This window comes from Cynocephalus volans, chromosome 2 (assembly GCF_027409185.1).
Source record: "Cynocephalus volans isolate mCynVol1 chromosome 2, mCynVol1.pri, whole genome shotgun sequence".
In the NCBI taxonomy this organism is placed as follows: Eukaryota; Metazoa; Chordata; class Mammalia; order Dermoptera; family Cynocephalidae; genus Cynocephalus; species Cynocephalus volans.
The window spans coordinates 100,573,467-100,598,779 of record NC_084461.1 but is presented as its reverse complement, the minus strand read 5'-3'; positions in this window follow the sequence as shown (position 1 = coordinate 100,598,779).

Sequence of the window (25,313 nt, the reverse complement as noted above, 5' to 3'; positions counted from 1 at the left end):
CAATATATTTTTTTAAAACCCTTGAAATATATAGCATGTGACTCTTATTTTAATATCATTCATACTGTGACATATTATATACTAATCTCTTCTCATATCCCTCCCCCCATATGAACCAAATGATAAAGTAACCAATGTCAGAAAGTAGGAGAGAGAGGAGAGAGGCTCATTTCTGGTTGGAATATTGGAGAAAGAACTGTAGTAGATGTAATATCTGTACTTGACCTTGAAGGACAGCTAAGAAATCAGAAAGTAGAAGTAGAATTGTAGGGGGTGGAGGGGACATTCCAGGTTGAGAAAAAAAGCAGAAGCAATGCCGAAAGAAAAAGGTATACAAGGGTAAAATGTATTTTTGTGTGCAATACAGTATTCATTAAAGTAGAAGAGAGATGGGAATAAGATCATACAGCAGAGGTCCTTGGTATCTATGGATTGGTTAATTAAGTATTAAAGACCAGTCCTGCTTCACCTGTCTTTTGGGAATACGTGGTATATTCGCAAGGGGTTCTGTGGTACTAAGTTTCTGTTCTATTTTGGAAAGGACGGCTCCCTTGTCTATGTCTACAGCCTATTCTGTGGGAGAGAAATGTGTCAAATGGAGATATTCAAAGTAGTGAAGATTCACTGTGCATTCAAATGACCATTTTAACAGTCTGCTTGGAATTCTTTCTTCTCTCACTATAGATATTTCCTAAATCTCTAACAGTTGCTATTTCTAGGATACACTTAAACAAAAATGTATAAATTGGGCTTCCTAGGTGCACCAGAGAAATAACACAGATTTCTTTCACATGAGCCTTTGTTTAGCAGTCATCCTCCCTTTAATCATCCATTCACAAAATATTTGTTGAGAATCTATTAGGTATAAGGCACTGCACTAGATATTGGATGTAGATTGATATACAATATATAATATGCTTTGCATTTAGGGGTTCAGTTCCTGAGAAACATATGTTAGGCATGATCCATCAGGGGAGACTAACATCAAACAGAGCAAATTATGACAACTGCCAGGATGGAAACTAACAGTCTGTAAAAATAAAGACTCACAGGGAAAGAAATTGGGAGAGTAGATCAATCCTTAGAAATGATAGAAGGGATTTTTGTCAATGAATTGGGTAGACAAGACTAGCTGCTATAACAGATAAACTCCAGATTCTCAGTGTTTTCATATAATAGAAATTTATTTATTTTTCATGTAAAATTCAAAATGAGTGTTAAACTGGTTGCTTTTCTCAAAGAGATATTTTAGGGACTCCTTTCTTCTTGTTGCTTTGTCCCCTTCGGTATCTGGCTTCCAAGCTTGCAGTGTTTGTCAGCTCAAGCTTTAAGGGAAAAAAGCCTGGTCAGGACCTGGAATAGACATGCTGTGGGTTGAGTGTGTCCCCCAAAGAGCATGTGTTACATCAGAAAGGTTATACATTATGATCAAGTGGTATTTATCCCTGTTGTGCAAGACTGGTGTAACATATGCAAATCAATCAAAGTGATACATCACATTATTGGAGTGAAAGATTAAAACTACATAATTATCTCAATTGATGCAGAAAAAGCACTTGACAAAGTTCAGCATCTTTTCTTGACAATTCTCTTGACAGTTTAGGCATAGAAGGAAAGTTTCTCAATATAATAAAGGCTATTTATGAAAAACCCACAGCTAACATGATAACCAATGAGAAAAAACTGAAAGCTTTTCCACTAAGATCTGGTACAAGACAGGGATGCCTATTCTTGCCATTTCTATTAAACACAATACTGGAAGTACTAGCAAGACCAATCAGACAAGAAAAAGAAATGGCATCCAAATCAGAAAGAAAAAAGTAATGTTGTCTCTATTTTCAGATGACATGATCCTATCTGTAGAAAAACCCAAAGATTCCACAAAAAAACTGTTAGAAGTCGTAAATAAATTTAGTAAAGTTGCAGAATACAAAATCAACATACAGGAATCTGTAGCATTTCTATACACAAATAATGACCTAGATGAAATGGAAATCAAGTAAACAATCCCATTTAATGTTAACATGAAAACAAAACAAAACATAGGAAAAGAAATCAGTATGTTGAAGGGATACCTGCATTCCCATGTCTATTATAGCACTATTCACAATACTTAAGATATAGAATCAGCCTAAGCCTTTATCAACAGATGACTGGATAAAGAAAATGTGGTGTATATACACAGTAAAATACTATTCTGCTATTAAAAAGAATAAAATCCTGTCATTCATGGCAACATGGATGAGCTTGGAAGGCATTAGTTTAAATGAGATAAGCCAGGCATAGTAAGATTAATATTGCATGTTTTCACTCATATGTAGAAGCTAAAAAAGTTGATCTCATAGAAGTAGACAGAATAATGGTTATTAGAGGCTGAGATGGGTAGGAGGATGAGAAGATAAGGAGAGGTTGGTCAATGGATACAAAATTACAGCTAAATAGGAGGAATAAGTTCTAGTGTTCATAGCACTTTAGAGTGACTATGTTAACAATTTATTGTATAATTTCAAATAGCTAGAAGAGAGGTTTTTGAATGTTCCCAGCACAAAGAAATGACAAATATTTGAAGCGATGAAATGCTAATTACTCAGATTTGATCATTACACATTGTATACATATATTTAAATATCACATTGTACCTCATAAATATGTACAATTTAATGTACCAATTAAAAATAATAATACAAAAATGAAAAATACCTACAAATAAATTTAACCAAGGAGGTGAAAGATTTATATATTGAAAACTATAAAACATTAATAAAAGAAATAGAACAAGACACAAATAAATGGAAAAAGTTCTGTGTCCATACATGGGAAGAATTAATATTGTTAAAATGTCCATACCACCCAAGGCAATATACAGATTTAATCTAATCCCTATCAAAATCCCAATAGCATACTTTACAGAAGTAAAACAAAAATCCTAAAATTTGTATAGAACCACACACACACACACACACACACACACACACACACAAAAAAAACACAACAACAAAACCCCAAATAGCCAAGCAATACTGACAAAAAAAAAAAAATGTAGACATCACACCTCCTGATTTAAAATTATATTTCAAACCTATGTAATCAAAATGGTATGGTACTGGCATAAAATCAGAAATGGAGACCAATGGAACTGAATAGAGAGCTCAGAAATAAATCACAACATATACGAATAACTAATTTTCAGTGAGAGCTTCAAAAGAACACAATGTGGAAGGGATAATCTCATCAGTAAATGGTGCTGGGGAAATTAGATTTCCACATGCAAAAGAATAAAATTAGACTCTTACATGACACACACAAAATCAACCCAAAATGGATAAAAGACTTGATTGTAAGACCTGAAATCATAAAACTCCCAGAAGAGAACATAGAAGAAAAAGCTCCTGACATTGGCCTTGGTGCTGATATCTTGGATATCAGGCCAAAAGCTCAGGCCACAAAGGCAAAAATAAATAAATGGGACTATGTTAAACTAAAAAGCTTGTGCAAAGCTAAGGGAACAATCAACAAAATGAAAGGCAACGTACAGACTGGGAAAAAATGCAAGCCAGATATCTGATAAGGGGTTACTATCTAACATTGATAAAGAACTCTTACAACTCAGTAGCAGAAAAACAAATAACCTGATTAGAAATGGGCAAAAGAACTGAACAGATATTTCTACAAGAAAGATATAGAAATGGCCAACAGGTATATGAAATGGTGCTCAACACCACTAATCATAAAGGAAATGCAAATTAAAACCACTATGATATATCACCTCATACCTGTAAGAATGGCTACTATAAAAAAAACAAGAGATAACAAATGTTGGCAAGGGTGTGTAGAAAAGGGAACTCTTGTATACTATTGGTGGTAATATAGATTGGTATAACCATTATGGGTAACAGTATGGAGGTTCTTTAAATAAATTAAAAATAGAACTACCACATGATTCAGCAATCCGTCTTCTGGCTGTATACCCAAAGGAGAGGAAATGACCACCTTGTATAGATATTTCACTTCTATGTTTATTCTAGCATTATTCACAATAGCCAAGATATGGAAATAACTTAAATCCTCATTGATGGAAAAATGGGTAAAGAAAATGTGGTGTTCTATATATATATACACACACCTATATACAAACAATGGAATATATGTACACACACATAATGTATAAATATATATAGTATGTGTATATACACACACACACAATGGAATATCACTCAGCCTTAATAAAGAACGATAGCTTATCATTTGCTACAACATGAATGGACCTGGAGGACATTATGCTAAGTGAAATAAGCCAGACACAGAAAGAATAGTACTGCATGATCTCACTTATACATGAAGTTTAAAAAAAAGAGCTCAAATACACAGAGATAGAGTGAAACAGTGGTTACCATGGGTTGGTAGAAATGAGAGGAAGAGGGAAGATGTAGGTCAAAGGATACAAAATAGCAGAAATGTAGGATGACCAAGTCTAGAGATCTAATATGAAACATGAGGACAAAAGTTAATAAAATTATATTAGGGATTTTTGTTACATAAGTAGATTGTAGCTGCCTTGTCACAAAAAAAGACAAGTATCTTAATCTGTTTCAATATAGTAACTGTGGCACTATCTATATGTGTCTATGTTTCTACATGTATCCCATAACATCATGTTGTAAACCTGAAATACACATAATATCTTTTTTTTTAAAGCACATGTTGGAAAATTAATCCCTAATGTGACAGCGTTGGGAGGTGGGGCCTAATGAGAGGTGATTAGGCCATGAGGGCTCTGCCCTCACAATAGATTAATTCTATTATTGCAGGAGTGGATTGTGACACCCCCCACCACCCTCTCTTGCCTTTCCACCTTCCATCATGAAATGACACAGCACAAAGTACTTTGCCAGATGTGGGCCCCTTGATCTTGGGCTTCCCAACCTCCAGAACCATAGGAAATAAATCTCTGTTCTTTAAAATTACCCAGTTTCAGGTATTCTGTTATAGCAGCACAAAACAGATTAAGATAGACACCTTATTTCTTCCCTCAAAAGAAAGTTTATTCAAAACATAAAAAGATTAAAAGTGTCCTATTAGATGAGAGCACCGAATATAGGGAAGCATCTTAAAAATTCATATGATATGAGGTGACAGTCTTTAAAAAGCACAGTTTCTGTGTGAAGGCAAAAAGGAAGGGAAAGATACTCCTTAGCAACTGAGTGGTAGAGGGAAAGAAAAGGGGAAAATTTAGAGTCCTTCAAGACAAAAATAAAATTAGAAGGCCGCAATTCCTCCTCCAACTATAAACCAAACCAAAACAAAAAACCAAAACCCAAAAAACAGACAAACATAGTACCAGGAAGTAAAGAAATTTTCCAAAAATAAAAGAATGGAAACATTTCAAAGGGACACTGGAGCCAACTTAAAAGAATTACCAATGGTCAGGTTGGAATATTTTGAGTGACAACATAAATAATGCAGTACTGGATTATAAGATAAAGTTAACATAACTATAGATGAGTGCATACTCATCTGAGGAAAGAATGGACCACTTCCTTAACTGTAATAGTGAGAAATTGTAGAAGATGTGTGTACATGGACAGAGGTTTGCAGATATGGTGGTGTAAAGATGAGAAAGCACTGGGACACATGAGGTGAGGTCCACATCTGAGGCAGAGAGTGGGTGGGAAATGTGAGAAGACAGATGAACACGTGAAAGAGTTATCTTAAGGGACTGGAAATCAAGTTTACTACAGAAATGCATATGTTTGCTGGGCAGTTGAGATTCTATTTGTAATATAAGAATATGAATTATAAGTAAAACCATTCTTTCTGGTTGTTCGAATTTCTCTAGCAATATTAAGCTGTTTGGGTACAGGCACAGAAAAGGTAAATGTTTGCTTTGTATCTAGAGTGTGGGGTTTTCCAGGATGGTATGATGGAGGGAAGGGAGAGGTAAGAGAAATGATGGTGCTTGGAAATATATAATTATGCCAATGGAGCATATCATCGAAGCTGAACAAGGAGGAAAGTGAACACAAGACGAGGCTCTAGATACAGAAAAAATTATAGGACCAATGGATTAGAGATCATGTTGGGGTTGAAATATTTTTAAGTGGTGGTACTTAAGCAAGTGTGGTACCAGGAGAGGAAACTGTCTAGTGAGTGAAAATGTTTGCATTCGAGATAGCAGAGGCTGTACAAATTTTGTTGATGACAAGTTCTTACCATAGTGTGACCATGAGAGTGGTAGGCTGAACTAAAGTCAAGTCACAAAATAAGAAGTTCAAGAATTTGAGTGCCCCAGGGTGTTAGAAAGGTCTTCCACATGTGTACACTGGTATTACAAAAAATGATAAAAGGAGTTGAAGTGGAGAAGGTTTTGAGTCAGAAGTAAGTTGGTATTGCCAGATGGCATAGCCTCAGGAAATAGGGGGTTTGTAAGAGGGTATAGATGCAGTGGAATGAATGGACATGCCAATGGGAAACAAGGAGGACAACCTGCCCACCACAACATGAGACTTGGGACAAGAATAGCCTTTATTGGGACAGCTGTCCAGGATGCTTCATTCTCAAGGCCCAAGCAGATTTCTATTAAATGATAATATGGAGGAACCATTCCAAAAACAGTTGAGTATGTGAGGTAGCTTGCTGATACGAACCAACCATGAATTCCAGAGGTGAGTGGAAAGCTTTGGGAGGGAAGAGACCAAAGGGGGATTGATTTAGACTGGGGATAGACAAGGCAGTGTGTGTGGAAGTCTCTTGGAAAAAGTAATCAGGGAGGCTCATACAGGGACATGAATCATGATAGAATTTGTCCTAATCATTTCCTAAAGGGGCATGAATTTGATCTGCAATATTCGGGTGCAAGACACGTAATATTTATTTTATTTTTCTCTACTAAATTTTACCAAGCTCTGAGTCCTAATCAGCCTATCTAGTAACAAATGAAATTCTGGGCATGTTGGGGGTCTCCTTCTACTCTCTGGGGTTATACAAGAAAGGGAGGTTTCTTACACTATTTAGGAAATTGGGGAAGTCCTCTGGGCTCCATATCATTATCGTTGCTGATGAGCTCCTTATTGTCCAAATCATGTTGTATTTGAAGTCACGTAGTTATTCTGGTTAAAAGTCCATTTGTTTCACCCCTGGCTCTACCTTATGAAATTTAAATGTGGACCCCTTTGGCCTGTGTCCTCAGGTTCATTCCCCAGGAATCCACTTCCCAGATTCATGAGAAAGTCCTAGTGTCTACTGGGGAACTGGGTGGGGTGGGGCTGGTCTCTGTCACTGGCAGAACCTACTCCCATTTCAATCCTTTATGTCTTCACAAAATCCTTTTCACCTTGATGTTAGGAAAACCCCCATTTTTCCCATGAGTGTAGGCTTTTGAAACAAATAGCTTCATTTTTTCCCCAAGGGTTATATCTGATGGATAAAAGTCACTGCTTGCCTATTTTGTAGAAGAAGAAAAAGACTTTGCATTCTTCTGTGATGAGGCTATAGGGACATTTTTCAATCAGATTATTTTCATCTGTCTCTTAGAGTTGAGTGGGCACTCAGATCTAGTCCTAGGGTCTGAGTACATTACCTGTGGCATGGAAGTGTCCAGGGAAGCTGCTGCCTCTGCTTTTAAGAGCTCATGTGATTAGATTGAGGTATGTACTTGCAGGGTGACAAGAAACACTGTTCCCTCAAACAGGGTGGTGACATGGCTTTAATATCTGGCTTCCCCTCCCTTAAAACTAGCATTGCTATGTAGAACTGCAGAAACAGGAAAGAATTCCCCAAAACAGGACTCTGGGGTTCTCCACCAGAATGCAATTGGTTGACATCAAACACTTGCTTTCACAGTCACATGGTCATGGTGTCCAGAGTAATCATTTCCGTTCCCACCACTGGGTGAGTGTGAAGACTGAGCTCATTTAAAAACATATGACTACTGAGCAGGGATCCAGATGGTACATCTAGTATTGATGGGCTGATCCGAGATGATGGCAGTGCAGCTGAGCCCTGGAAACACAAAGTATGGGCGAATGACTGAGCCCCCATGGCTTTCTGCCTGTGGGGGTTGGTGGTGGGAAGGGAAAATTTTCAGTGTCTACTGTTTAATTCAGAATATCTTCCCTCTTAGGAACATTTAGTTGAAAGATTTCCAGGAAAATTAGTTAAAAAATCAATTTATCTTGAAGAACTGAACCCTTCTGTCCTCTGGAAAATACAAGTGACATAACACTCAAGAGGTTTTGTGTAGGACCATCCTGTGGTCACCCAACTTAACATCTGCTTGCCCCTTGTTTTGATCTCACTCAGGAAGTAGCACATGAGCATGAGGAACATTGACTCCAGGAACAAATGAATAGAGGACTGCATCTACGGAAAGAAACATAAGTTCAATTATCCACTTTAATAATTAAAAATAGGAACCATAAGGCCCTATCTGATAAATGCAACATATAACAAAAATGTACTTAAATTATCTGTTACACATTAATTCAGTAAGAGAGGTAGAGAAAAAGTACTATAAATAAAAGAGAGAACCAGGGAGAGCTAGAGTACAAGAGGGGAAACACAAGAGATAAAGCAATAAATTATATTCACCACCAAATACTGACTATCATGGAGTACTATTTTAATGTCATTTTTATTCTTTTGCTTTTCACCTTTTTTTTTTTTTTCTGCCTTGTTGTTTTTTGTCTGGTTGGCCTAGAGACCTAAATTTGAACAAAATCAACTTTTGGTAGTTTAAATTTAAATTAATGGTACCTTTCATCCCTTATGTTATTTATTTGATTTGTGTTTATGTGACTTTTAGCCCATATCCTGATCTATAGTATTACTAGGGGGCTTTTAGAAATGGGCTAAACCTGCATCATATCCCTCTGTTATGGTTTCTACTGCTGCTAAGTGGATTAAAAACCACAAATTTATTATCTGATAATTCTGAAGGTCAGAAGATCAGCATAGTTCTCAGGCTAAAATCCTGGTGTCAGATAAATCAAGGTGTTGGCAGGTCTATGTTTCTTTCTGGAGGCTCTAGGGAAAAATTAGTGTCCTCTCCTTTTGTAGCTTCTAGAGGCCACCTACATTTCTTGGGTCATGGCCTCTTCTTATACCTCCAAAACCAGCAACATTGGATCTCTCTGACCCTTCTTTCATGGTTGCATCTCTCTCTTGCCACAGCCAGGAAAAGTCTTCTGCTTTTAAGGGCTCATGTAATTAGACTAGGCTCCCCTGGATAATTCAGGCTGATCTCCCTATCTCGCGGCCAGCTGACTAGCAACTTCGATTGCTTCTGCAAACTTAATTCCCATTACCATGCAACATACATTCACAGGTTCCAGGAACTATGATGTGAACATTTTTGGGAGCCTGTTATTATGGGTAGGACATTATTATATTGATACAACTTCCTTTCTAGAATAATTAGATAATTTCCTCTTTAGGTCTACCAGAACATCTACTGTGCCTAAAAAGATTTGTCTGGGAGGAATGTTGAAAAAGGATATTGTGGTTCTATAAGAGATTCACTATTGTCTTCTGAAGAATTTCCTTCTCCCAGCCAATATTTCATACATGTTTTTAAAGATTGTTCTCAAATTTTTGGTCTACTTGAGCCATAGTAAATATAATTTATACCTTATTTTGTTGAGTGTTCCTTAGTGTTTGTCATCTAATGATTTTTGAAATTAGCCTCTCTCTGTGTTTAGATAGAGGCAGGAAGAGGGAAGATCCAATATGAGGAGGCAGATTTAATCTAAATTTCTGATGTTGGGCTCCAGATTGTAGTGTCACACTCTGTTGAGAGAAAAAAAGTTGAAGAGCTTTACTGTTATCATTTTAATATAAACTAACCATTCCAAGTAAAAATGTTAATATTAGTGATTTTGTGGACATTGTCTCTGGTTAAGAATTTATTTGGAATTTTTAATTCTTCTGGCCCTGGTCATATACCAAATGTAGTGAGGTAAGGGGAAGTTACCTTGCATTGTCCCTCTGTCTTCTCCTATATCACATCCATCCTCACACTAGAGAATCAGGGATGACTGCTGGGGGGGAAGCCAACTCTTTTTATTAAAACTCTGGGATTCTGTTTAATTGCCTTCCTGCCTCTACTTCAGCACCCACCAAGAGCATTCTGCTCTCCATAGCAGAAATTAGATATATCAGAAAGGGTAATTAATTCTGTCCAAGGACTGACGTCAATATTCATCTCTAGCTCAGCCACTGTGAAGAACATAATTATTCTTCCCACTTCATGCACATTACAACCTGGCCTCTATAGCACTGGGAAATGAACTCCTCTCATCTGTCCTGCAGTAAATGGCCCATGTTAGAGGCATACACTTAGAGTGCTGTTTCACTGTGGCCAATGTATTAATAAAAATGTGAAAAATTGGTGATTTTTTGATGCCAAAATTCTTGCATGACGACTTCTGAAAGTCTGGATGCTTTGTAATCAGATTTTTGAAAAGGTTGGACACAGAAGAATACTCTCGGGAAATAATTTTACTCTGATTCCTATCTTTAAGTCCATTTCTCTTTCCTGTTTCTAGATAATTGCTTGGGTAGATTCCATAGTTTTTCAGTCACTTTCAAATTGTCTTATGTGAAATGAATGTCAGAACTTCACCTCATGTAGTTAAAAGCTTTTTGACTCCAGCGCAGGTCCTACCCAGGCTTTCACCAACCAGCAGAAGGGAAGGTGCACATGTGATCTGTCCATTTACTCTCCTTATTCCACTTTTTCTCCTACTTATGGATGGTGGGTGCAGAGAAGAGCAGATTGGGGGGAAATGCTAAGTCTTAATTGTATTGCTCAAACGCTGACACACTCTCTCAAGGACACTGTGGTTGGTTATTTTAACACCTTACCCCTGTGGACTTCCACACTAGGCCTTTTCTTAGTAGCTACCCTCTTATAATAATCCCCCTCCTCCCCCCAGCTCTTGCTCACTCGGGAACACTTCTGGCCAGACTAATGTTCATCGACTATGGATCTGTACTGGATATTTCATTGTTTACTGGAATCCATCCTGATTGTTTGGTGCTGCTGTCTTACTAGTTGCATTTTAATTATCTTCCCTACCTCCAGCCTTCCTTCTTCTGGGGACAATACTCTCAGCATGCAGTCCTCATGGGGGATCCACTCAATCTGTGGGAACTACACCAGCAACCTTGAGCTGCAACACAGCCAAACTTTACAGTTATCATGGAATAACCAGGCACAAATCTCTGTTATGCCTCCTCTCCAAATCCAGGCAACGGGTGTTAAGTTTCCTGAGGAACCTTGTAACTTCACCCTTCTATGGCCTCGTGGCAACATCAAAGCCAGCAAAACCCCTCATTGGAGTGGGCAAGTAAAAGAAGGAGTATGCATCATTCTCTGCTCTTTGGAGTTCCTGTGAAAGCAGTAACTTCCCTTCTTAAAGCATCTTTAGCCTTCTCCTATATGCATGGAAGGTATACCAGCTGCTCAACCTGTTTTGCCATATCTTGGCAAGTTCTGTAAGAACATGCTTGGCACCTCTGTTTAGAAATTGTGGACATGTATTAGCCATAAGTTTTCAGCTTTGGGGCTTTAGCCAAACCTCTGAGGAGACAACAGGAAAAGTGTCATTGAAAAGTCTTATTGTCACAACCAAAGGCAATCTCAGTCGTCAGAGGAGGCCACGCAGACAGGTATAAACTTTAAAAACAAAGAAGATTTTGATCTTCAATTATGCAGTCAATGAGCTGATAGACTAGAGGGTGGCAAAAATATAAACCTGGACATAAATAACAAAAATATGAGGCATAAAATAACAATCATCATGGTAAAGTTTTAACAAATATGCTATGAAAATTTGGAAGAGAGAAATTATTTTCAGCCCTGAGGATCACTGAAGAAGTAATGTTTATTGTTCAAGAAAGTGGAGCAATGAGCTAAGTAGTCCTTAATCTGAAAACCAGCAGCAAGCATTAGTGAAAGTTGATTCATTAATATAATAGCTAACTTTTTTTGAGTGCTCACTGTGTGGTAAGCTCTGTTATTTATATGTTTAATTTTCACAATAAGCTTATAAAAAATATGCCTTTATCATCTCTGTTTAACTGTTTAGAGAACTGACATATAGATTAACTTGACCAAGGTCACACAGCTAGTGAATGATGGAACTGGGATCTGAGACCAGGGTTTTTCTGACTTTATAGTCCACACATTACAATCTCTCTGAAAGGCAAACATGCACAAAGTAAGGCAGGCATTCTTAAGTGCAGGCACATGCTGTCTAATGAAGACCAGGTGGCTATATGTGAAGGTTACAGTGTTTGGTGCAGCTGGTCCCTTGATCCTCTCAGGGTGATGCTTACCCCTGCTTCTGGGCCTCTGTTCCCACAGTTCTCACATCTTGAATGTTCTCTCCTCTCTTCTCTGCCCAGTCAAATCCCATATACCCTTCAAGGCCCAGTATAAGACTAGCAACTCTGAAGGCAGCCCCAGCTCCAATGCACCCACAGGCCCAGGCTTCTCCACCTCTCATCTCTGTTGTAATTCCGGTTCATATCACTGAGGACTGGATGATGTACTTCATTATTTCTCATTTACCTCTTCAGATAAATTGTAAATTCTTAGAAGATTGGACTGTGGTTTACATTCTTTTTATATTTCTTATAACACCTGGTAGATCTGCTGATTTCGTAGATCTCCTGATTGGTTACAGGGTTTGGGAACATTTTAGAGTGGATTTAATTGCTGGTATATAAGGTTGTATGGGGAAGATTTGACCTTCCATTTTGCAAAACTCTTGTCAGGATAAAACTACAGGGCTGAGAAATTTCTTGCGAGTTTCAAATGCACCAGAGTGTAAAGAAATGGAGAGGATGCTTGTACAGCTGCCGAGTCATTAAAGATGCTGCCACAAGGGAGAATGTTGGGCTTGATGAGAGCCAAAGCAACAGCAGGGAGAATCCAAAGACTCATAAGATCAGTCTGCACAGAGGAGTGTGAGAAACACGAAGGGCCGTTGTTTCTGTCTAATGTGTTTCCCTTCTTAGCGAATGAGCCAAGGGAATATGTGGTTTAAAAGCTTCCCTTCTGTTCTCCAGCTTTTGTCACACCCCAGCAAATGCAAAGCATTGTACATGCACGAATTTCTTAGTTGAACAGGAAGAACTTGGGAGGCAATGACAAATACTTCACAGTACCTCCCTGGCATCTGAGATGGTTTTCTGAGAGAGAACACAAGCTCCTACTTAGTGGATTCTCAGAGGACATCTGTGGGAGGAGCTTTCCATAGCAAATATGTACAGTCTCACCATTCCCACAGTGCAAATGCCATGAGACTGTGTAAAATCTGTTGCAAAGCAAGAACAATTAAGGGAGACTTAAAGAAGTCATAAGAAAACCTATGATCACATACCTTGTCCAGAACACTGAATGGTAAATATATAAATTACATGTGTTATTTTCAAGAAATCACAGAGAATGAATATAGCAGAAGGAAACTCTGTAAGGCTGCAGATTGGGGTAAAACAAAGACAGCATTACATTTGTGAAGAAGTAAGAAGTAGCTTTGGGGAACTGCTCATCTGAAAAATAGGACAGTGTTAGGCTTCAGAAAAAAATGGCAATCCAAAATGCATCAGTCTTCAAACAGCAGTAGAAACCTGGAAGTGGCTTTGAGAGACTCCCTACCCCAGGTGAAATCATAGCTGCATGTCTTTAGAGCTGAAGAGCCATGGATGCTTATCTTCTTGGCTGATATATTTAGATTTTGTTCAGCACATGCTGATGAAGTAATACTTGCCAAATTAATTCAAGTTGGCTTGGATAAGAGCTTAGTCATGTGGATCTCAAACTAGATGAAACTGATTAATAATAAATGTCAGGATTTTAAAATAATGAGTGAAATTCAAGAAATGTAGAAGAGAAGGCAGCCTTATGACATGATTTCTCTCCTTTCAGAGCAGTATCTGTTTTCTCCACCTTTGTGGAGTAGGAAGGAAGGCTGCCTGTTTTGAGGTGGCTAGAGAATGATGATTATTTTGTGAGCTCGTCTTACCCCTTTATAAGTATGCATATGTGCAGACATCATGCAGACATTTAGGTACTTTAGTTTCCTGAGTTTTGCAACTGCCTTTCTTTGGAGTGTCTAGGGTGGAATCCTGCCAAGCTGCCATTGCCCCAGAACTTTCCAAAGGCCTCCAGTGTGTCCTGGAGATGGTCCCCTCCTCAGGGCTAAGATGAGGCAATGGTCAGCCTAGCGTGGTGGGAACATGCAATGAGTAGTCCTCTCCCAGCCTTGGCCACTGCTCAGTTCTTCCAGCATTCTCCTTATTTATGCCATGCTTGTTCATCTCCTGAGCCATTGCTCCAAGCACAGGAAGTTCATTCATGATTTGATAAAGTAATTCAACAAAGATACATTTCTGTGACATGTAGGGGAGACAAAGACAAATGAGACAAGAAATTCACAGTCTAGGGAGCAAGAGCACCACACAGGGAGACACATGCTATGTTGAAGGTAAGCACAGGATGCCACGGAGACACAGAAGAGGGGCTAATGCCAGTCAGGTGTACACATAAAAGAGTCAGTGTGACTTTCTGGAAGGGGCAATGCGTGAAGTGAGTTCTGATGAAGAGTGGGAAGGGCCATTTTATTCATGCTTTTCAAATATTTATTTAGCACCTACTAAACACCTGGCATTTGACTTGTTGCTGGGGAAATATCAATAAAGAAGAACAGATGTAGTAGGGCCCACTCAGTCATGCAAACAAATAAACAAAAAGGGAATTTCTTTAAATTCTAAAATAAATCTAATTTTTCTCTGAAAAGCTCTGCTCTCTACTTGCAGGGGTGGAAGCTGGGCAGTACACTGGCCATTTAAATGTTTCCATTTCTTTCAGTTCAAAATAGATTCTTGTAGGTAAACTCAGTCTCGTTAGGATACTTGATCAGCCTTTCAGAGCTTTTCTCCACACCCACCCCCTTCTCTTCCCTTTCTTTTCATGAAGCATCTGGGCACCGGAGGAGTTTATTTAACCTCCTGGAGTGGGGTTGGGGAGTGAATCTGGTCTAAAAGGGTGTCCTTCTCTGTTGCCTCCTACTGACCTCAGCTCCTCTTACCTGATTTCTGGGAATGAATGTCTGTCATCACATCATCTCCTGCAGATATGACACATAGTGTTTGATCTTGGCATAGGAAGGTGTGGGGATCGTGGTTTAGGAGCGCGGGTATCTTCTCTTGCTGAATAGGCATCACTTGCTGGATGTCCTCTGAGGTCTAATTATGACTCCTCTAGATTGTGACTCCTGCACCCCATGCTATGTGGACATTTCAACCTTAGTAAGCTCTCAGCTTTTGCCCTTGGCCACCGTCTTTGCCCTCCTCCATTCCTTCCCCTTGGAGTATTTTGGAACTTCCAAATTCCTTCTATTTAACATTAGAAGCCAAAGGAGGCTTGGGGGCACCATTTTCTTTTCTACTCTGCTATGGTGCGTTTCCATAGTTACCAATGTTAAATGGGGCTCAGACTTGCTTTGATTTAGCTTCCTTCTCCACCTATTTGAGATTTCTGTCTTCTTTCCCCACTTCCCATAGGTGAGGGTTCCAGACATCATCTTCACCCTAGATTTGTTCCTTCCAAACTGGCTCCTTTCTCCAACAAGAAGAGCTCTCTATTTCTTCCATGACAAATGGGAGCCTTATTTATGTCATATCCTGAATTCTTTTTATGGCTTGAGGTAAAATTCTTTGTTAGCTCTCTAAGCATTGTTCTTGGTGCTAAAAATTAGAAAACTGTTTTTACACTGAATAAAGCCGGGCTTTTTCAATTGTGCCACTCTTGCTTCAGAAACTTATTTTAGAGGAAAAAATTTGAACGTTTTTTTCTTTCATTGCATTTCTGCTATATTAATTCTAATCATCCCTCAAGTTTTGATGGAGGAGAGTTCGCATATAAGAAAGAAGAAAAACAACAGAGAGCACATTAACGTGCTTTGCAAAATATTTTCCCCCAAGTCAGATAAATTGCTTATCTGTTTTCACTGAGTTTGTATTAGTCTAGAGAGACTAAATGTCAGATGATTCCTGATAGTGGCAAAAGCAATTAGGATAATACAAAAAGTAACATGATGGAGTTTGACTTAATGTGGGGTTAGAACGGGGTTTCCTGCATGCTGCCTTTTGTGTTATTGTTGTGTATTTTAGTCTACATATATTTAATATGCCAAAATTATTGCTTTGTAAAGTTATTACTATTTTTTCATACTGTTGCCTTTCCTATGCTCTTTATTCATTTCTGCATTTTTGTGTGTGTGTCTGGGGTTATTTTCCTTATGCCTAAATAATTCCCTTTAATATTCCTCTTGGAGAGGGTCTGATGGTGATACATTCTTTTGTCTTTTGTTTGTCTGAAAAGTTTTATGTCATCCTCATGTGTGGGGGTTTTTCTCTGGGTACAGAATTCTAATCTGGGAGGCATTTTCTTTTAGCAGTTTAAATATGTCATTCCATTATCTTCTGACTTCCATAATGTCTGCTAAGAAATCATTTAAATTCCTTATGGTAACTATATTTTAGAAATGTATTTTATATCTTTGGCTTTTTTAAAAATGTTCTCTTTGTCTTTGGTATTCAGAAGTTTGATGGACACTTGGGTCATTTCCACCTTTTGGCTGTTGTGAACCATTCCTTCCATACTGAACAGTGCTGGTACCAACTTAGGTTGAATTTGGATTAAATATGTTCTATTTTTATATAAGAAACTTTTTTTTAACTAAAATTTTTATCTTTTTAATTATGATAAATACACATAACATAAAATTTATAATTTTAGCCATTTTTAAGTGTACAGTTCTGTAGCACTAAGTGCACCACCATCTATCTCCAGAATTTTTTTATCTTCCCCAACTGAAACCCTGAACCCATTAAACACTAACTTCCCATTCCCTGCTCCTCTCATCCCTTGAAAACCACCATTCTACTTCCTGTCTCTATAAATTTGACTACTCTAGGTACCTCATATGAGTGGGATTATATAATATTTGTCTTTTTGTCATTGGCTTATTCTTATTTCACTTAGTACATTGCCTTCAAGTTTCATCCATGCTATGGCATTACTTAGAATCTCCTTCCTTTTTCTTTTTTTTTTTGTCTTTTTCGTGACCGGCACTCAGCCAGTGAGTGCACCGGCCATTCCTATATAGGATCCGAACCCACGGCGGGAGTGTCGCTGCGCTCCCAGCGCCGCACACTCCCGAGTGCGCCACGGGCTCAGCCCAGAATCTCCTTCCTTTTTAAGGCTGAATAATATTCCATTGAATGTATTCAACATGTTTTGTTTATCATTCACCTGTCAGACACTTGGGTTGATTCTACTTCTGACTATTGTGAATAATACTGTAATGAACATGTATGTACAGCTATCCCTTTGAAATGCTACTTTCAATTCTTTTGGATATAAAACTAGAAGTGTGGTTGCTGAATCATATGATTGTTCTATTCTTAAATCTTTGAAGAACCTCCATACTGTTTCCATGGTGGCTGTGCTATTTAACATTCTCAACAACACTGTACAAGGAACCCAATGTCATCACATCTTTGCCAACACTTGTTATTTTCTGTTGTGTTTTGATAGTGGTGATCCTAATGGATATGAGGTGACAGCTCGTTGTAGTTTTGATTTGTATTTCTCTAATGATTAATAATGCTGAGCATCTTTTTATATATTTTTTGACCATTTGTATATCTTCTTTGGAGAGAAATGTCCATTCAAGTCCTTTATTTTTTAATTGGGTCATTTGTTTGGTTGCTGTTGAGTTGTGGTAGTTCTTTGTATATTCTGGATATTAACCCCCTTATAAGATACATAATTTGCAAATATTTTCTCCCATTCTGTAGTTTGCCTTTTCACTCTGTTGATTGTTTCCTTTGATATTCAAAAGTTTTAAAGTTTGATGCAGTCCCATTTGTCTATTTTTGCTTTTGTTGCCTGAGCCATTCTAACCTTTTTGAAGCCCAGGTACACAGTTCTCTATTCAGCTTCAGTATCAGGACTAATATCATTGAATACATAGCACTCAACACACAGAATTGACTTTTATGCCCCATTCTCTGAAAGGAATTCATTTTACAGGGTCCAGGCCGGGAAAATCATCTCTACCTCACTTTAACTGAAATGCCACTGAACTACTCAACCTTTCTCATAAGACAGAAGCAATTTTCTTCAAATTTGAGTGTGTAGATGTTAGAGCAATTTTGGTGAGATTCCTTCAGAACAGAAAAGCTTTGGAAATATGTGAAGGATGTATAATCCTTTCTTTCTCATATAATGTCTTGAGGTTCTTTCTCTCATTGTCTATCAATGTCTGCACATATGGTTTGGAAACATGCCTAAACTTTCAGTTAGATGAATTATTGCTTTTTTCTCCAAAGTTGTCAGTTAAATTGGAGGCTGAGCTTCTCCTAGGCCAGAGATTCCCAAACTTTATTTGTGTGTTATTTGTGTACCATGCAGATTTCTCATTGATCCATATATTACCTCTACTAGTATTTGTTTTACTTATTTTTTTTAATTGGTTTAAAATGGACACAAAATTCTACTTAACAGCTCTGAAATGACTTGTTACAAATTAAGTTAAACACATAACTATTAAAAGAAAATGTGTGTATGACCTGAAATGACCTTGTGTGCCTTCAGAGGAATGCATGCTAGACCTCACTTCTCCATTTGCTCACTAACATCTCCTGGCTGCTGCAAAGGCACCTCAAACTCAACTCAAAACCCAGGCCCACCAGCCTCAGTCATCCTTACCAAACTCTCCCAGGGCCTCTTATCTCAGTGAATAGCACCATTCTCCATCCAGCAGCTCGAGGTGGAAACCCAGGAGTCATCCTTGACCCCACACCTTCTGGCAATATATCCAATCCATCATCAAATCCTGTCAATTTTGCCTCCTATCTTTTATCTCTTGAATCCATCCTTGTCTGAAATAAGGTTATATTGGTCCTAGGCCACTACAATTGCCTCCTACTTGGTGTTAATGGTATTTTAGTCACTGTCCAATCAACAGAGTGCTCATTTCAAAGAACAAAATCCTTAGACTGTCCTGCACCTCCAACCTAATTTTACACAGCATTCTTCCCCAGTTTCCCTTCCCCACCTTCAGGCCCCTCTCTATCCCCCTTGTGCCTTACACTCTGTCCCTCCATATGGCATCTTTGGGCACTGACTCCTCCCCTTCAAACCCTTCAATGCACTCTCTACTCTGATTACTATCTACTTCTTTGGATCTCAGCTCAATTACTACCTCCTCTGGGAAACCTTTTTTGTCCTCAATAACTAGTTCAAATTCACTTACTATTAATTCTCATACCTTCACCACTCCATCTCACTTATTAAAATTATCATTTACATGGATTTATGTCATTATTTGGTTAATGTTTGATTCCTTCCCTAAAATGTAAGGCAGGATCTGTGTCTGCTTGGCTCTTTTTTGTAAAATTAGTGCCTGTTATGGTTCCCAGCACATAGAATGAGAACGCACTTAATAAATATTTTCTGAATAAATGGATAGATTCATAAAAGGTTGTGAGGCTGGAACCTGAGAAACAGACATAGGCTGCAGGACTTGCCAAGAGAAGAAATTCAATGAGAACCAAGTTTAAAATATTCTCCCAAACAGGTTACATAAGGAAGGATCTGGTTGGGGAACTTCCCTCAGCAACTCTTTAAAGATGGATTTAAACAGCATTGAATGGTTTGACAGATGTTTCAAGGAAAGAAGGAAAGAAAGCAGAAATAAAAAGACAGATATTGATCAGCAAGAGCAATATTGAGAAACTGGAGGAAGCCTGGGAGGAGAATTGAAAAATAGGTCAGAGGTAGAGTCTGGAAGTAAGAGCTGAAATGCTGCATTTATTTAATCTAATGAATCAATGCCTGAGGTGTCGTTTAGCAAATGCTCTCCATATCCCACAGTGTAGACCAGAGTAAGGGAAAATAGAATGAAATTGTACCTAGAGAGTTCTGTTTGAAAAAGAAGGGTCTTCTTGTCTTTATGGATGATTAAACCATGGAACAGACTAATAAAGAGGGCTGATAAATCTTACTTGGAAATCTTTTAAGAAGGGAAGAAATAACCATTTATTTGGGATAAAGGCAGGTGATAAACTAAGTTTCTTGCTCCTTTGTGTTTTTGGAATGAGTGATTTTCTCACCAAGGAATTATTCTCTATATTTCCTGCTTGAATCTACTAAGTCAGAGAGGCAAGAGTTTCATCTAAGAAAATAACTTAGTAAAGGAAAGTTCCAAAGACATCTCAATGTGTATGTCATGAGGTTCCAGGGCTGATTTATTCAAGAAAAGCCAACATCTCTCCACTGTGAGAGGCGGATGTTAACAGGCTTGATTCTCCCCTCCTTGGTGCCAACTCCTCCGCTTCACCAGAGTTTGCTTGGGACTACTCTGTTCCTTGGATCTCTGCTGTCTTGACTGACACTGCTTGCCTAAGATGTTCTCTTCGGCAGACATCCATTCTCTCCCTACACTCTTTGCTTATCCTTCTCAGACTTATTTGCCTAGTATCTTCAATCTCTTTTTCTTTTCTGGCTTCTCTCCATTAGCATGTTAACATGCTCAACTGCTACCATCTTAAAAATGAAATTAAAGTCTTTGAACTTCATTGTCCCCTCCAGTTGCCACCCTATCTCTCTTCTACTCTCTCCAGGCAAATCTCTTTAAAGATTTGTGTACATTTGCCAACCTCGCTTCTCTGTTATTCTTCAGCCCACTGCATCCTGACTCCTTTCCACCTCCCTTCTCTGAAGCTTTTACCAGCTCTGCTAATGACTTTCATTCCTTATCTTACAAGAACTCTTAAAAGCAACAGCATTTGACTATACCCTCCTTGAAACATTCTGTCCTTGAATTTTTTGTTGCGGTTTTTTTATTGTGCTAAAAATGTATATGACATAAAATTAGCCATTTTAACCAATTTTAAGTGTACAATTCCATGGCATTATTTTCACTAACAATATCGTTCGACCATAACCGCTATCTATTTCCAAAGTTTTTATTCACTTCAAACAGAAACTCTGTACCCATTTGTACCCATTAAAGAGTAGCTCCCTGTCTTTTCTTGGATTTTATGACACTATACTCTTGTTCTCCTCTCTCTCTCCCTCTTCCTCTTGCTCTCCCTCTTTCTCTTTTCCTTCTCAGGCTTGTTTGTGGTTATCTTTTCCTCTCTCGTTACTTAAAATCTGCACCCCTTGGGTACTGTCCTAGGCCCTTGTCTCTTCTTGCCTTACACTTTTGCTCTGGTAAATTTCAATCTATCCTTCAATGAGTGTCTAAAGCCTAGGTCTTTTTCCTGAGCCCTTTGATATAATTCCTTACTTATCTCTTGTCACTCACCAATGTTACAGTCCCTTCTGTCCCTTCAGAGCTCTATGCTATTTCTTTGCTATACCTTTGCAATTGCACTTCTCTATGCTTGAAACTTAGTTCTCCTTTTAGCTTCTTTGTATTCTCAAGATCTCAGCTTGGAGGTCAAGCTGAGATCTTGAGAATATGTTATCTTAACATATTTTAACATATATTAATATATTATCTTAACATATCTTAAGATAACAGCTTGAGAATATTGTTATCTTAATTTTTTTTAGGTAAAAAAATTAAGATAACAATAAAATGGAATTTGGAAAGATCAAAGAGATGTAAAGTAGGAGCTGCTTCTGACTTATCTTACTGTACTGTCATTGCTGGTCTCCCCCACCGGTCCCTAAATTCCATGATTGGTAGAGATAAGAACTACTGTGTTTGTAGTGTATTTCCAGCTCTGGCATATAGGAAATCATTAAATATTTGATTCAACAGCAAAAAGTGTTATTGAATGAAGTTATAAAGAAATATTAAGGACATTTAAGTATCTTTATGTTGACAGATGGATACTAGAGTTTGGAGATAATGACTGTTGGAATTTGCTTTTTTGTGTGTGATGTCAAAATGCTTTACATTTTATCGAGAAGCAGTAAAAATAATGACAAGGATTTTATAGACATTTAACTAGAAGTTTCAAAACCTTATTTGAGACTTAGCTTTGATGGATACATTAGCTTAATTGATATGCATTGATTAAGATAAAGTCCTCTCCAGCATTGTATAAATTGAGGCCCTGCCTTTGTTTTTAATTAAAAAGAAAAAGAGAGAGAGAGAGAGAGAGAGAGAGAGAGAGAGAGAGAGAGAGAGAGAAAGAAAAGAAAGAAAGAAAGAAAGAAAGAAAGAAAGAAAGAAAGAAAGAAAGAAAGAAAGAAAGAAAGAAAGAAAGAAAGAAAGAAAGAAAGAGAAAGAAAGAAAGAAAGAAAGAAAGAAAGAAAGAAAGAAAGAGAAAAAGAAATATGTTCTGTGAAACAAACAGATTTACCTTGGCTCTGTTGTTTATGGAGCGCACAACTTTTCTGGATGTTTTTGCTCTGTGAACATCGCTGGCCTTGGAGCCTTTCACATGGAGAGGAGTCTTGTTGAAGAAGACCCAGCTGTATTGAGCAAGGTAAGAAAGGGAAGTGTGATTTCATACATTTCTAACATCCTGTAACTGTGAAATACTTCCAAGTCCTTGTTTATAGGAGTTTTATAAAAAGGGCTTGGGAACATTTTCTAACAAAAACACTGTGAAATGTATGTATATCTATTATTTTTTCAGATTTTATTTTATGGCTATATGATTTCAGTTTCTTCATATTTAAAATGATCTTACGATCTTGGCATCTTGAGATATACTTCATATATGTTCCATGTCCAAAAATGTATTATTTAAATTCTTTTTTTTAGGAGAATATACTTTTAAACATCATTTCAAAAATCTTGAAAGCCAGATATCAACCTTGGGAAATATCTACAAATCAGTTAGAAAAAGCCACATGGGGAAAATTGATAGGGGAAATAAATAATTTCCAATATATAAAAAAAATAAATGCCTAATATAAGATATGATCATTTACACTTACAAGCTAAAAAAAATTAAGATAACAATAAAATGGAATTTGAAAAGATCAAAGAAATATAAAGATATAAAAATTAAGAATAATTTCCAGTGTTGGCAATAATAATGGCTAATATTTATTGAGTGTTTACTATATGCTATTTACAGTATTGAGAACTTTACCTTTACTAATGCACTTAGTCATAATGAAAGAAATTTGTGGTCGATATTGTCAACTATAATTTTACAGATGAGGAAACTATGGCAGAATGATGATGAATAATTGCCCAAGGACATACAGCTAGTGAGAGACAAACCCAGAGTTTGACCTGCTAATATATATACTACACTGTTTTGTGAACTCTTAGGTGGATATATACTGTCACAAGTGGCTACTGGGGGTATATGTTGGCACAGATGTCGTGGAAATCAATAATGATCACGCTTTGGGCTGAGAACATCTGGTTTAGCTGTGCAACAAATGATCATCATGCTTTTTCTTCCTTAAGGACCTTCTTTACATCCTTCTTCTGCATTCATTATCCTTTTTATTTCCTTAAATATTATGCCTATAACTCCAACTTACAATTTTACATCCCATGTCAACATAATCTCAGGAATTCACTTACCTAGGCACTCATCACTGCTAACTATCTTAGAATATCACTCTATTTTCGGCTTGATTACACAAAGAATACATAGGTTTAAACAAAATGATTACTGAAAAGATATAAAATCTTAAGCTATAATCAGTCATTTATATTTACAGTGAATTATTTATCATCTCATGGGGCACCAAAAGAATGAGGGACACTAGGAAGGGCCAATATCTCCTTGATGTAGAGGGAAGAAGAGGTCAACATGTGTGGTGCTGCCTCAGTAAAGCCAGCCTGGAGCAGGGGTTTGATAAAGAGCTGGGCATTCAGGGGTACGACAAAGGAGCAGGGCACCTCTGGAAATCAGAGCAGGATGAGAGAAGCCCCCCAGAGGGCCGAAATAACCACTGTTAGAAGAGATGCCATTGTACCAAAGCTATACTTTGCATCTGTGCCCAGAGTCAGCTCTGGCTTAGATGATCCCCTGGGGCTGGTAACTCAGAAAAAGGAGTCAGCCTGAGGACAGCATGTTTCCAGTGTCTTCCTATGTGAACATCTTGATTAGACAATCTTAATCATCAAGAGCAGCATTCCTCAACTTTTCTTGTTCCTTTGTACAAAAAACCCTGCTCCTTAGAAAAAATACACCTCAAGTTATGAGTCATTCCCTGCTGCTCTGCCCCCTCCTTCTACTCAGGAAGGTGTATCATATGCTTTTTCAAGCTACACATTGTCCCCATCCCTTTCTAACATACACCAGCACCCTTAGCAGTATCCCTCCCACATGCACCTGGACAATTCCTGCTCTAGAAAAAGAGAAGGAATTTAGGGGAAATCTGGCACCATGTATTTTGCCAAATCAGGAACTTCCGAAACTTAAAACAAAACAAAACAGATTTATCTGGAGGGAGTATGTGTTCCTCCATATCGAGCCGCTCAAGGCTTGAAAGACAGATACAAACTGATCTGGTCTCCTCTCCAGCCTCCCACCCAACGTCTGGCACTCTGATTCCTTTTGGTGCAATTCACTTGCATTAATGAAAATGTAGCCCCTGCTTCTTTATTTCTAGAGTTATAAACAGTGCCCAAGAATATTCTCATGGGCTATGCTAATTTAATATGGATATGCTTTAACTTAAAATGATTGTGTTAAATTAATTAACTTTACCTCTAATGGGGAAAATTCAAGGTAAGAAGAGTTTCTGACTTATTCTGGTTAGCTGTAGCTAGAGAAAGGCACACTGTTGTTAAGTCTAAAGCCTTTGGGGAGACATTTAGCTAGGAGGACAAAAAGTAGGAGTAGGGATGTATTTAGGCATTCTAGAAAAAAGCAGCTTCTGTACATTAAAAACAACACAGCAAGAAGATAGTTTGCTTTAGAAAGTAAGACAGAATGAGATGAAGTAAATTTAGAACTTTGTCACTGCTAGAAAAATTAAATAATAATTAGAAACAATTAATAGTCATAATAAACAAGCTAAATTTTAAAATATGAGGATTTTGGTAAATTACAATTGTTAAAATACAGAATCCAAAGCTATCTTTATGGTTAAATTAAGAAAGAGGCTTTTTTTTTTTTTTTTTTTTTTGCATTTAGAAGTACATTTTCCTTTGCATTATTGGTTTATTTTATCTAGCATATGAATTAACTTATATATTTATCACTTTAAAGTATATTCCAATTTTATTTGTGTACTGGCAAAGCATTTCCTTTGAAGTTAATATTTTTCCAGATCTAAAGTTGTCCATGATTAGTATAAGTAC